Raw genomic sequence first — 12,636 nt, 5'->3', positions numbered from 1 at the left:
GCAGTGGAGAATATCCATGTCCAATCCCTCCTTCCAGCTGTTCCACAGGACCCCTGGTGCTGGCTGTGACACCGGATCCTCCGTTGGAATCGAGTTCCCCTTATAGCACTGATGCCATTTGTGTTGCTAAATTTAAGGTCGTGGCAGTGCTGCTATTCCAAACCCCTGATTTTGGGGAGAAGGTGCCTAAATCACCCCTCTGAGGTGCCTAAATCACCCCTTTGAGGTGCCTAAATCACCCCTCTCAGCAAACACTGCTCCCAGCCCCGCTCTCTGTGCCTCTGTCTGCACCTCTGCAGTTCACTTCACCTCGTTATCTCATTTACTATTAAATTAGAGCCAGATCAGAGCTCATTTTAATAAATGGATTATTTTTTAGTTGTCTTCGAGGAGGAGGTGGCTGCCCCAGAGGCACCACAGAGGGATCTGTGTCCAAACTTCCAGAGCAGCTCTGGGAGCTCCTCTCCCACCTGAATCACTCCAGTGCAGCAGGTTTGGGTCACTCAGTGTTATTCCCAAGTAATTTGGAGCAGGAGGTGCAGCCAGAGGCAGGGAACACAGCTTGGCACCTTGAAGACTTTTCAAAGGGCTTTTTTTTTTTTTTTTGTCTAAAGAGAAACTCAATAAACTGATCTTGCCAATACTCGGTGCTTCCCCTGCATTCTTGTGCCAAGGCGCTTTCCTGGCCCTAAATTCTTCCCAAATATCCATTTGTGGCTGGATCCAAAGGCTCCAGCAGAGGTTGAAGCCCATGTTAAAATGATTTAATGCCTGTTGAGATGATCCTGAGCCTCTCAGCCTGGCTGCAGGGGCAGAACTCCCAGCGGATTCATTCCTCAAGGGAATAAGCAGCAGGGAGATGTTGGTGTTTCTGTGCCCTGGCAGGGAAGGCGATGTTGGGAGGAAACAAATGCATGGGACAGGGGGATTCACCTCCTACCTTGGTCTGAATCATTTTTTTAAGGATGGGTTTTGGAAGTGCCTGTTGGTGTTTGGAGAGGTCAGAGACCTCCAGGTGCCTGGAGTGTATCTGGAGAAGGACAGTGGAGCCTGGGAAGGGGCTGGAGCAGCAGGAGAAGGGGCTGGAGAACTTCTGAGGGAGCTGGGGGGGGGCTCAGCCTGGAACAAAGGAGGCTCAGGGGGGACCTTGTGGCTCTGCACAAGTCCCTGACAGGAGGGGGCAGCTGGGGGGCGGTCGGGCTCTGCTCCCAGGGAGCACCAGGACAAAGGAAAACAGCCTCAAGCTGCACCAGGGGAGGTTTGTGTTGGACATCAGGAGGAATTTTTCCATGGAAAAGGTTGTCAGGCATGGGAAGGGACTGCCCAGGGAGGTGGTGGAGTTCCCATCCTTGGAGGTGTCCACGGAATGACTGGATGCGGCACTCAGGGCTCTGGTGGGGATCAGTCACAGGTTGGACTTGATGCCCTTGCAGATCTTTTCCCACCTCAGGAATTCCATGATTCTGTGAAACAAGTGGCAGACCTGATGGTGCTTGACAACCTGACAGTGCACGACCGCTCTTTCCATGTAATATTCCTGCTGCTGTCCATCCTGACCCTCTCCTGGAGGAATCTGGGGCCATTTCTCATCCTGGTGTTCCCTGGGAGCAGAGCCCGACCCCAGCCGGCTCCGCTCTCCTGTCAGGGAGTTGTGGGGTGAAAAGGTCCCTCCTGAGCCTCCTTCGCTCCAGGCTGAGCCCCTTTCCCAGCTCCCTCAGGAGTTCTCCAGACCCTTCTCCTGCTGGCCCAGCCCTTGGCCAGCTCTGGCCACGCTCCGGCCCCTCAGTGTCCCTGTGGCCGTGAGGGCCAGAACTGGACCCAGCACTGGAGGACAATCCCAGGTGCCATCGGCCTTTTGCCCACCTGGGCACACCTGGGCTCGTGTCCAGCTGCTGGCACAGCACCCCAGGGCCTTTCCCAGCTTTCCAGCACCTCTTCCCCCAAGCTGGAGCATTCCATGGGGTGGTTGTGACCCAAATGCGGGACCCAACACTTGACCTTGTTGAACTCAAACACACTCAAGGACCTGAGGGAGTTTCCCTCCCCTCCAGCTCTCCTTCATCTTTCCTTGCACCTTCCCTCGAATCCCACGACCCCAGCTGGGATCCATCCCTCCCTGGATTGCAGCCCAGGTGAGGGGTGTGGGATGGGCTGGGGTCTCCCTCGTGCCTGTCAGCACCGGGATTCCCCGGCACACGCTCCGGATCCAGGGGTTCCTGGGAAGGGCAGCTCCATCCCGGATCCGGAGCACGAGCTGTCTGTGTGTGCCGCAGGCTGAGTCACCGATGCTTCCCGGAGAATTTTGGGGTTGATTGAGTGTGGGCAGGCCCAGCCCACTCGTCAGAGCAGCTCTTTTTGGGTTTTTTTTAATGAAGTTTTTTAAATTTTGCTCTTGCTTTGACATCTTTTTCTTTGAGGAATTAATTTCTCCTGAGCTGAGTTTAGACACAAAATCCGCTTTGTTTGGGAAGGTGTTATCCTGGAAGCTGACCTCTCTGGGGAGGCTTCAGGCAGGAAATTCCATGAGGAAATGGGATCCTCTGCTGCCTGCTTCCCTGTGTCCATCCCAGGAGCTTTGAGCCCAATCCTGGTGGGATTTTACCTTGGATGGGGGGGAAGGAGGGAGCAGGAGCAGGAAAGAAAGATCCAGAACGTGGGGAATGCAGTGATGCCCAGTAGGATCCTGTCCTGCCTGGTTCCCCATGTCCAAACCCAAAAGACCAGGAGCTCTGAGCCCACTCCTGTTGGGATTTGACCCTGCATGGGGGGAAAGGAGGATGAATGGAAAAGGAAGACCCAGAATGTGGGGAATGCTGAGGTGTTCATGTCCTTCCCAGCAGGATCCCATCCTGTCTGCTTCCCTATGTCCAAACAGCCCTGAGCTTTGAGGCCAGTGGTGTTGGGATTTGACCCTGGATGGAGGGGAAAGCGGGGAGCATGGAAAAGGAAAACCTGGAATGTGGGGAATGCTGAGGTGTTTGTGTCCTGCCTCCGTGAGTGGCTTGGTTGCTCCAGTCTCAGCCTGCTCTCTCCCTTTAAATGTGTCTGTATCCCAAAATTTTGGGGTTTTCTTTTCCCAGCTCTCCCCCACAGATTGCCTTCAAACAGGGACATGGGATGTATGGAAGCAGTTGGTGTCCTTGGCGCTGCCTGGATGGACGTGAGCCCCTCCTGCTGAGTGTGATCCCAACAGCACAGAGCTTCCCAGAATAAGGAAAAAATCCTAAATTCCCACTGGGATGTGACTGGGAGGGTCCAGCAGCAGATTTGCTGGGCTGGTGAGAGCAACTCCGTTTTACCAGGGAATTTTGGAATCCCAGGATGGTTTGGGTTGGGAGGGACCTTATTAAAGCTCATCTCATTCCACCCGCCTGTCAATCCTTACGGGTATTCCCAGCTTCTGTGGATGGATTCTGGGTGGATTCTGGATCGCAGGAGTCTTGACTTGCCACTAGTGGGAGCGTTGGGAGCTTCTCCTCCATCTCCTCACTGACCAGCAGCTTTTTTGGGAGTTTTGGTGTCCTGTCAGAGTCTCCTCACAGCAGCTGCTGCCATGTCTTCCCTACATTTATTTTCATGTTTGTTGGGAAAACTGCAAAATATTTATGGAAAGCCTCTGAGTCCAGAGTTATTAGGTTTTTAATCACCTATACATGACACAATTTTATTTTTCCTTAGGAAAATCTCACTCTGTATTTTCTTATTAGTGGCAGTTCCCCATCTCACAAGTCCTTGGGAAGCTGGGATCGTTGTTCACGAGGAAGCAGGGAAAAATCCGTGTCTTTCTGGAGCTATTTTTGAAGCTGAGAGAGGAGGGGAGAACGCAGCCATCTGGCAAAGTATTCCTGCAAAACCTGGAAAGCCCATTTTTCCCTTTAGAGCATCCCAGTGGCAAACTGGGATAAAGGGGCTGTACCTCTGACTGAGCTTAATTAATAATGAATAGGGAATGGGAAGTGTTTTGTACAGGTGGAAGGAGCTGGTAAATGATCTTCCTACATCCTTTCTGTGTTCTAATCGCCACCACGAAAATCCAGGTGACACCTACACTGTTCAGAGAGTTGGGTATTTTAGGGTAGCACAAAGTTGGGTTGGTTTGGGGTTTTTTTTAGGATGCAGGAAGGGTGATGGAATCCTGAGACAAGAGTTTTCCGCTTATTGCCTGACTGGGAGTGGTGTTTGTGTGATGATATTTGTATGGTTTTGATGGATATATTGTATATTTATCTATTTTTATACATTTTATATATCTAGAAATACAACATTCTTTATAATTTGGGGTACAGCTCTTGGGACAGTTGTCCAGCAGCTGCTGTTATGGGTGATGAATGGAAGTGCCTGGGCTGCTTGCAGCTGGATTTGGGGTAGTACCCACCTACATCCTTCCTCCTGCTGGGGCTCATTTTTTGGGACTCTGCTTCCTTGCAGGGCTCCGATCCAGGACAGGATCCAGTCTGGAACGCTGCTGCTGTGCTAACAATAATTGGGTTAAATTCCCAGCTAAAAGAGAACGTGAACACCTGTGCTGGGGTCGGGGTGTGGAGCTGCTGGCACCCCTCGTGCTCCCGTTCCTGCCACCCCTCTCCTTCCCTCCATTCCTCTGGAGCGGCGCATGGTCTATTTTTAAATCTTGCTGGGCTCTGTATTGCGGCATTTCTCTTCCTGAATTATTTATCAGGGATTGGAGCTGAATGGAGCGTGCTACGTTTTCCCTGCTCGGCGCTGCCCACGTGTCTGTCTTGAGCCATTGACAGATTTGGTTCATGGCAAACCACACCGGGCCTGGCTCGGACAGGGGCTGGAGGGGTCAAGGGGTCACAGGCCAGGCCCAGACCCTCCGGATCTTCAGGTGTCTGATGCTGGGACAGACAGGGAGGGAGTGGTTGCCGTGATAATGCATCCATGGCCAAGCCAGGTTTGAATGGAAAGGCCCTTTTTTAAAATAGAAAGTGGAATTAAAATTCTTTGTGCTGCCTGGAGAACGCTTCCAGCCCGGGAAGTGTCACCTCTGCACACATGCCGAGGAAAACACGGGATCAGACTGTGGGCGTGGAGGACTTGGGAAGGTCCTTGACTCTCCATGTGGTTCTGTGGTGTCTGTCCAAGTGTTTGTGTCCTCGCTGACCCCCATGCTCGGATGCTGGCGGGTACCTGGCAGCACCTGACGTTGAGTCACAGCAGGCAGCCTCTCCATCTCCAGCTCCTCTCCGCAGTCCGTGTGCTCCTCATGTCCTTGGAAGCAGCCGCTGTCTGGGGCGTGGTTCCACCTGTGCACTCCAGTAATTAACGCTGGGAATGGCCGCTGCTGGATCCTGAGCAAGGTCAGGTCCATCCCAAAGAATATCTGTGCTCCAGCTCCTTGGGGATTTTCCTCTCCCTCGTCCCCGTGGTGCTGTGGGGGCTGAGGCTGACAGGAGTGAGACGTGAGCCTGTCCCAGATTTGGGGCTTTCCCCCAGTCTGAGGGGACAGGGAGTTCTGTGCTCTGGGTGGGTGCATGGATACATGGAATTCCCTTGGCAAAGCTCTTCTCCCTTCCCAGCCACTGTCTGTCTCTGGGAGATCCCAGTCCTGCTTGCTGGTGGGGACTTGCACCAGTGCCACCCCACTGGTTTAGTGTCTGACTTTTCCCCCTTCTGGTGGAATTTATCCACTTCCTAATTGACTCCTCTCCATGGAAGCTGGGCTGCCAGACAGAGCCTGGGCTCATGCAGGGAAGGAGGGAATGTCTTGTTGCATTTCCCTTTGTTTCCTCTTCCCTGTGACCGTTGGGCACTGGCAGCTTCCCTGCCAGCCGGGAGCACTGGCAATACCTGGAACTGCTGCATCTTCCCCGTCCCCGCTTTCCCTGACCCAGTTTCTCTTTGTGGCTGCGATTCCAGAGCCGAGGGCTCTCGGTGTGAGAGGCAGGAATCTGCTCCGTGGGGCTTTGTCCAGGCTGCTGGGGCTGATTCATTCTTCTTCTTCTTCCTCCTCCTCCCTCCACACGGGATTTGTTGTCTCCCATGTAAGGAGAAGGATGCAGCTCAGGAAATCCTCTCACTTGCACTGTGTTCCATGAGGATGAAATGCTGCTGGCTCGCAGCGATGGACGGGGATTTTGGGAAGAGCTGGATGAGCCTGCAGGAGGCTGCACCTGTGCTGTCTGGGGCAGGTGCTCACGTCTTGGGGCCGGAGGCTTTCGCATTCCGCAATCTGCTGATCCACCCGCCCAAATGCCAGAGCTCAGGTCTGCAGGCTCTCATGGAACTGCTTTTCTTCCTCCTTTAACTACACACAGTGAGGCCTCGACATCCAAACCAATGGGATGTTCTTTGAAAACAGGGAGATCTGTTTTCAGGTCTTTGAAAACAGGGAGAAGAAGGGGACAGCACCCATCCTGGGTTTTCTCCTTGTACAGCACTGATCCTGCCACTGCAGGGCTCCAGCACCTATCCCTCACGATCCTGAGGCTCCAGCACCCATCCCTCACGATCCTGAGGCTCCAGCACCCATCCTTCACGATCCTGAGGCTCCAGCACCCATCCTTCACGATCCTGAGGCCACCTCTGACCGCAGGATGCTCCTTAGCAGAATGAAGCTGTTGGCTTCACTGGGTTTGGGGGAGCTTGAAGGCTCCGTGTGGAGCAGTGATCCTTGCCCTGGGAATGCTTCCTCTGCCCCTTTCTGTCACTTCTTCACTTGCAAAGTATCTCAGAGCTCCAGGTTTCACACTCCAGGGACCTATTCCTGGGTGCCAGGAATAACCAACCCCCAAAGAGATGAGTTAAAAGGGGGTGAAAGCTGGTGCTGAGCTGTTGGGCTGATCCCTGGGTCCCGCTGGCCTGGCTGCCACGGAGAATCACTCTGAGCACGCGCTGCCAGCACTGGCTCCAGCCCGGCTCCTGCTGAGCAACCGGGGCTGCCGCAGCCGCTGCCTCTGGAGCTCCTGAGCAGCAGCAGAACCCGAGCTCAGCTGGAGCCCCTCGTCCTCCTTAGGCTGAGCTCAGCTGGAGCCCCTCGTCCTCCTTAGGCTGAGCTCAGCTGGAGCCCCTCGTCCTCCTTAGACTGAACTCAGCTGAGGCCCCTTGTTCTTAGGCTGAGCTCAGCTGAGGCCCCTCGTCCTCCTTAGGCTGAGCTCAGCTGAGGCCCCTCATCCTCCTTAGACTGAGCTCAGCTGAGGCCCCTCATCCTCCTTAGACTGAGCTCAGCTGAGGCCCCTCATCCTCCTTAGACTGAGCTCAGCTGAGGCCCCTCATCCTCCTTAGACTGAACTCAGCTGAGGCCCCTCATCCTCCTTAGGCTGAGCTCAGCTGGAGCCCCTCGTCCTCCTTAGACTGAACTCAGCTGAGGCCCCTTGTTCTTAGGCTGAGCTCAGCTGAGGCCCCTCGTCCTCCTTAGACTGAGCTCAGCTGAGGCCCCTCATCCTCCTTAGACTGAGCTCAGCTGAGGCCCCTCATCCTCCTTAGACTGAGCTCAGCTGAAGTCCCTAATCCTCCTTAGACTGAGCTCAGCTGAGGCCCCTCATCCTCCTTAGGCTGAGCTCAGCTGAAGTCCCTAATCCTCCTTAGACTGAACTCAGCTGAGGCCCCTCATCCTCCTTAGACTAAGCTCAGTTGAAGCTCCTCATCCTCCTCCCCCCCCCGAGCTCAGCTGAAGCCCCTCATCCTCCTTAGGCTGAGCTCAGCTGAAGCCCCTCATCCTCCTCCCCCTGCTCAGACCCTGGTCCCCATTTCTCAAAGAGCCTGTGAGGTTGTGCTTTGGTTTTCTTGCCCAGGTACCTTCATTGGAAAAGTTCTTTGCAGAATTGAGAGTAAAAAAAACTTGAAGTGGCCAGAAATGGGAGACATAAAAGGAACTGGGATCCTTTGGATCCGTCTTCCTTGCACCTTTTGGTGGGAAAATCTTGTACCACATCCCTGGAGTCTCAGCATTCCAAGGTGTGGGTTGATGAATTGGGACCTTTGATAACACTGGAAGAGCATTGCAGGTGATTTTTGTCTTCTTGTCCCTCATAATTCCTTTCTCTCCCATTTTCCATCCATGGGATGTGGAGAGCAGATTTGATTGTGGCCTCTGTGCCTGCAGAATCGCCAAGTCTGGGGTGGAAAACGCCTTTCTGGGGAAAGTTTAAGCAAGCAAAAGGTTTCCAACTTCTCTGGGGCTGTTTGCATTTCTTGTTTTCTGCCTCTCTGTATTTAATCACCAATGAATGAGCAAGAAAAATAAAGAACTGAATTGAAATTAAACCGCTAACAAAGTGACCCCTCAGAAGAATTGCGGCAGCAGTGGCAGGAGCAGAGCAAGGCTGGCTGTGACCCACCTGGGCAGGTGTGGGGTGTTGTGTTAGGTGTTGTCCACGCACCTGAATCCTTCTGGAGGCTGCTGATGCCTTGGGTGGTATCTGCCATCCCTTCTTTTATGGAATCATGGAATACCCTGAGTTGGAAGGGGGGGGCCCCCAAGGATCATTGATCCCAACTCCTGGCCCTGCACAGACACCCCAAAATCCCACCCTGGGCATCCCAGGGAGTGATGTCCAAAGGCTCCTGGAGCTCTCACAGCCTCTGGGCTGTGCCCATTCCCTGGGGAGCCTGGGCAGTGCCCAGCACCCTCTGGGAAGACCCTTTCCTGATATCCAACCTGACACAGCTCCAGCCATTCCCTGGGGTCCTGTCCCTGGTCCCCAGAGCAGAGGTTGGAGCTGCCCCTCGGGATGAAGCTGCAGCCGCCGAGGAGTCTCCCCTCAGTCTCCTCTTCTCCAGCTGAACAAGCCAAGTGCCCTCAGCTGCTCCTTGTGTGACTCCTCCAGACCTTTCCCCATTCCCATGTCCCTCCTTTGAACACTCTCCAGTATCTTTAGACCTTTTCCCTATCGTGGTGCCCAAACTGCCCCCAGCACTGGAGATGAGGCTACCCCAGCCCAGAGCAGAGTGGGACAGTCCCCTCCCTCACTGTCCAGCGGTGCTGGAGCTGATGCCCCCAGGATGTGGTGACCCTCCTGGCTGCAGGACGCACGCTGCTGACTCACATCCAGCCCCCCATCCACCAGGACCCCCCGGTCCCTTCCGGGTGGCTCCGGGGCTGGCAGGGGATGGATGCTGCGTCTTTAACGGCGTCTCGGGCTGCGCGGAGGCAGCTCCATTGAAGATTTGCGGGAGAGCAGGAGGGGGGGTGTGGATGTGGCTATTGGCAGAGCTGTGCTGACATCCCTGGGAACAGCTGGGATCTGCTCCGCTGCCGAGCCGCTTGTCAGAGCCCTGAGCTCGCCGGAGCAGCCGCAAAGATCACAAGCGTTTTATTCGGGAGGGCTGGCAGGGGCTTCCCGGGAGCGATGTTATCCTGGCAGAATTCCTCTTGAACTGGTCGTGGCCATGGAGTCTCTGTTGAAATCGGGAAACAGCTGACGTGCTCAGAGTGCACAACCACCACGGTGAGTTTATTTTTAGAATGAGCTTTTAATTATTTGGGGCTTGAGAAAAAGAAAGATCGATCAGACTTTTCTTTTTCCCTTCCCCAGTGCAAAATGCAGCGTGAATGTGGGCGAATATTTCAGGGATGGGGAGCTGGCAGTGTCCCTCTCCCGCTGGGAAGTGCCAGGATTTCTGCTGCTGGATGGGGTTAATTTAAAATGGAGCTGGACTAAATGAATATGTGTCTCTGGGATCTCAGTCAGGACTTGGGAGCGTGAGATGCGCTCTCCTCTTCCTCCTTTTGTGCTGCCGGGGATGCACCTACGGAGAGAGGGAATCCCCGGTCGGCATCCTGTGCTCTGCCATGTCATTAAGGAGTTCCCCTGACGGCATCATGGAATCTCCTTGTGCTCCAAGCGTCTGCAGCTTGCTCCTGGGTAGTTCCCGTTGTTTTGCAAAGACAGAACCTTCCCGGCTCTTTCGCTGGGTTATATTTTAATGGATTTACTTGTTTGGAGCTGGCTAGCCGATGGGGAATGTTGGCTACTCAGTTGGCTGTGTGCCAAGTGACGTTTTCGGGGTGGCTTATGCAATTTGGTGTTCTGTAGGACGGTGCTTGTAATCACTGATACATTAACCCCATTTTAAAAATTAATTTAGACCTCTCACTGAGTTGGGTTTAGTGGAAGCAGGAGGTTGGGTTGACTTTTCCCCCTCCTCGCACGTGTCCGTCATCCAGTTTTGCCTCATGCCCAAGAAGTTGTGCTCTCATCATTCCAGATTTAGTGCTGGGAGCTGGTTTCCTTGGGACTGAGGTGTGGTTACTGTGCTTTGGGATCTCGGGATCTCTCTACCTGCTCCTCAGTCTCCTCAGACTTCACACTCAATCCCAACTTCTGCTGCTGGCAGCCAACAGATGAAGTTGAGTTTTTTCTTTGAATCATGATTTCCCCATTTTTTTCCTATGTTCAAATCCATTTCTGGGTCCCACCTGGAGAACATCCCACGTCTCAAGTGGCTCTGTGTCCTCTGCCGGCATGGGGAAAAGCGGGAGCAGCAGCTGGAGAGCAGGAGGAGGGATGCAGATAACATTCCTGCCTCGTGCCTTCCTCCTGTGGAGGTTTGGGTTTGAGAAACAAAGTTTGGGGATGTGCTTTGCCAGCCGGGTCAGCTCAGGAAGGTGAGGGAATTCCTTGTTCCCTCATCCAGATTTTTAATGCCGGTGCTGCTGCCTGGCGCAGGCTCAGCACAGGAGCAGCTGCCAGCAGGAGAAGAGCTGTTTTCCATCTTTTCCTGAGCCTGGTTGGTACCTCCAGCACAGGTGCCTCATTACGGATGGGCTCAGGAGGGAATTCTGCTTGGGATTCTCCAGAAAAATTGGGAGCGTGTCGGTGGGAGCTGTGCCAGGGATTTCCGCTAAGCCATGGAAGGGTTAACAGCAATCCCTGTTCAGTGCTGTCCTATTGCATCCTGACACTGTGGAAAGTAGGTGGATAATTCCTTGCTCGCTTTTCAGGAAACCCCTGTGGTGGACAGCCCTCATTAATTGTTGCTGGGAAACTGCTTTGACGTCACCGGAGCAGTTCCCTGCTCTTTGGGTGAATACAGGAATAGCTCGTGATGAGGAAGTGGGAAGTGGTGTGAAATGGAGCAGGGAGCTCTTGACAGGGGATTCTCATCCTGGATTTCTTTCCTCTCTCCCATAGTTCTGCCCAGGAGCCCTCAGGAACTGTCCACAAAGCTTCAGTGCTGCATTGGGAGCAGCACTTCCTTCTCCAGGAAGCCCTTCGTTCTCCAGGGCTGTGTCACTGATGAGCCTTCACTTTTTAACTCTTTTGGGGTCAGGGTTTTTTTGCTGTTGGTTTTGGGTTTCTTCCTCCTCCAGATTTTGTGAACGAGGGGTGAGAAGGTTATCGCTCAGCCTAAAGCAGCTCCCAAAAATCAAAGGAGAAGAGAACAGCAGGATCACAGTTTCCTTTCCTTTTAACATCAAACCAATAATGTCCCTTTTCCTACCTGAGGGGAGAGCAGGGCTGACAGCGGCCCTTGGTGCTGGGAGCTCCAGGCTCGGACAACTTGGAATTAAAACTGTTTAATCCCTCTTTCCTTAGGGAAATGTTCCTTAGGACCATTTAATTCCTGAGGTGTTGGTGCAGTGGGTTCCTTTCTCCCAGCATTACCCTGTCAGTGTCTGGAAGCTGAGGCACAGGATAATTGGAGCAGGAATTCTCTGTGTTTCCTTTTCCACACGTGGAAATTAGGTTTAAACAAAGTTTTCCCATCCAGGTCAGAGTATTTCAGAGATTTTTGTACCCAGAGGTGCTGGAGAGCAGCAGAGATCAGGTGGGGCTGTGGCTCAGGTGTGCCCAGGTGGGACATGAAAGGGCCTGAAAGGTGAGGAAAGTGGAAGAAAGGACCTGAATGTGGAATCATGGAATGGTTTGGATGGGAAGGGACCTTAAAGCTCATCTCATTCTGCCCCCTTCCACTAAACCAGGCTGCTCCAACCTGGCCTTGGACACTTCCAGGGATCCAGGGGCAGCCACAGCTCCTCTGGGCACCCTGTGCCAGGGCCTGCCCACCCTCACAGGGAGGAATTCCTTCCTGAAAGAAGGAATATTGATGTTTATAAAACTTTTATACACTTTTACGCGATCCCTGGGTGTCACATGGAAATTATTTTGGCAGTCCCGATACTGGTCACACTCCTAGAATACTCCTGGAAGTTGATACCTCTCCTGAGTTTAGTCCTTGCCTTGATGGGGGGAGGTACCAAAATATCCGAGTATTTTATTCCCCCTGAAATGAGGTTGTGCTTTGAGATGTTTTCCACAAGGAAACCTCCTGATTCTCCAGAATTCACTCGGACTGACCTGCATTTCCTGTCTGCTTGTTCATGTAAGGTTATTGCCCCCCTTTTCACCTGGACTCAAACCCTTCCATCTGCATCAGAATTTCAGGATTTGATGTCATGTGGGGGTGGAGATTAGGACTCAAAGCAATGACTAAGCACGGGGACTGTGCAGGCAGAGACGCCCGGCCTCCTGTGGGGACTTTTGCTGGGTTTTGTGGGAACTGTAAGGTAGGGAGGAATTAAATCCCTCTCCAACTGATGATAAGGAATAAGGAGTGAATTCAGGAGAGGTGGCTTTGAAGTTGGAGTTTATGAGTGTTGCTGCGTTTGGGGTTTCTCACTGAACCAGCTTGTCCCAGTCAGAGCTGTTACCTGACTGGGAGCTGCTTTCT

General features: G+C 53.3%; 1 protein-coding gene across 4 annotated transcripts in view; it reads left to right on the top strand.

Moving 5' to 3' along the window:
• R3HDM2 (R3H domain containing 2) overlaps window positions 1-12,636 on the top strand; it is a 41,520-nt gene that overhangs the window by 1,939 nt on the left and 26,945 nt on the right. For 2 of the 4 annotated variants that reach the window (XM_032093878.1, XM_032093875.1), the window contains exon 1: window positions 9,176-9,410. The exons of 1 other annotated variant lie outside the window; for it this stretch is intronic. The gene's annotated coding sequence lies outside the window, so the exon portion shown is untranslated. Of the gene's footprint in view, window positions 1-9,174; window positions 9,411-12,636 lie in introns of those variants that run through there. One more of the 4 variants, XM_032093877.1, reaches the window with a different exon arrangement.

Source organism: Corvus moneduloides, chromosome 30 (assembly GCF_009650955.1).
Source record: "Corvus moneduloides isolate bCorMon1 chromosome 30, bCorMon1.pri, whole genome shotgun sequence".
Lineage (NCBI taxonomy): Eukaryota > Metazoa > Chordata > Aves > Passeriformes > Corvidae > Corvus > Corvus moneduloides.
This window is presented reverse-complemented; position numbering and strand designations above follow the sequence as displayed.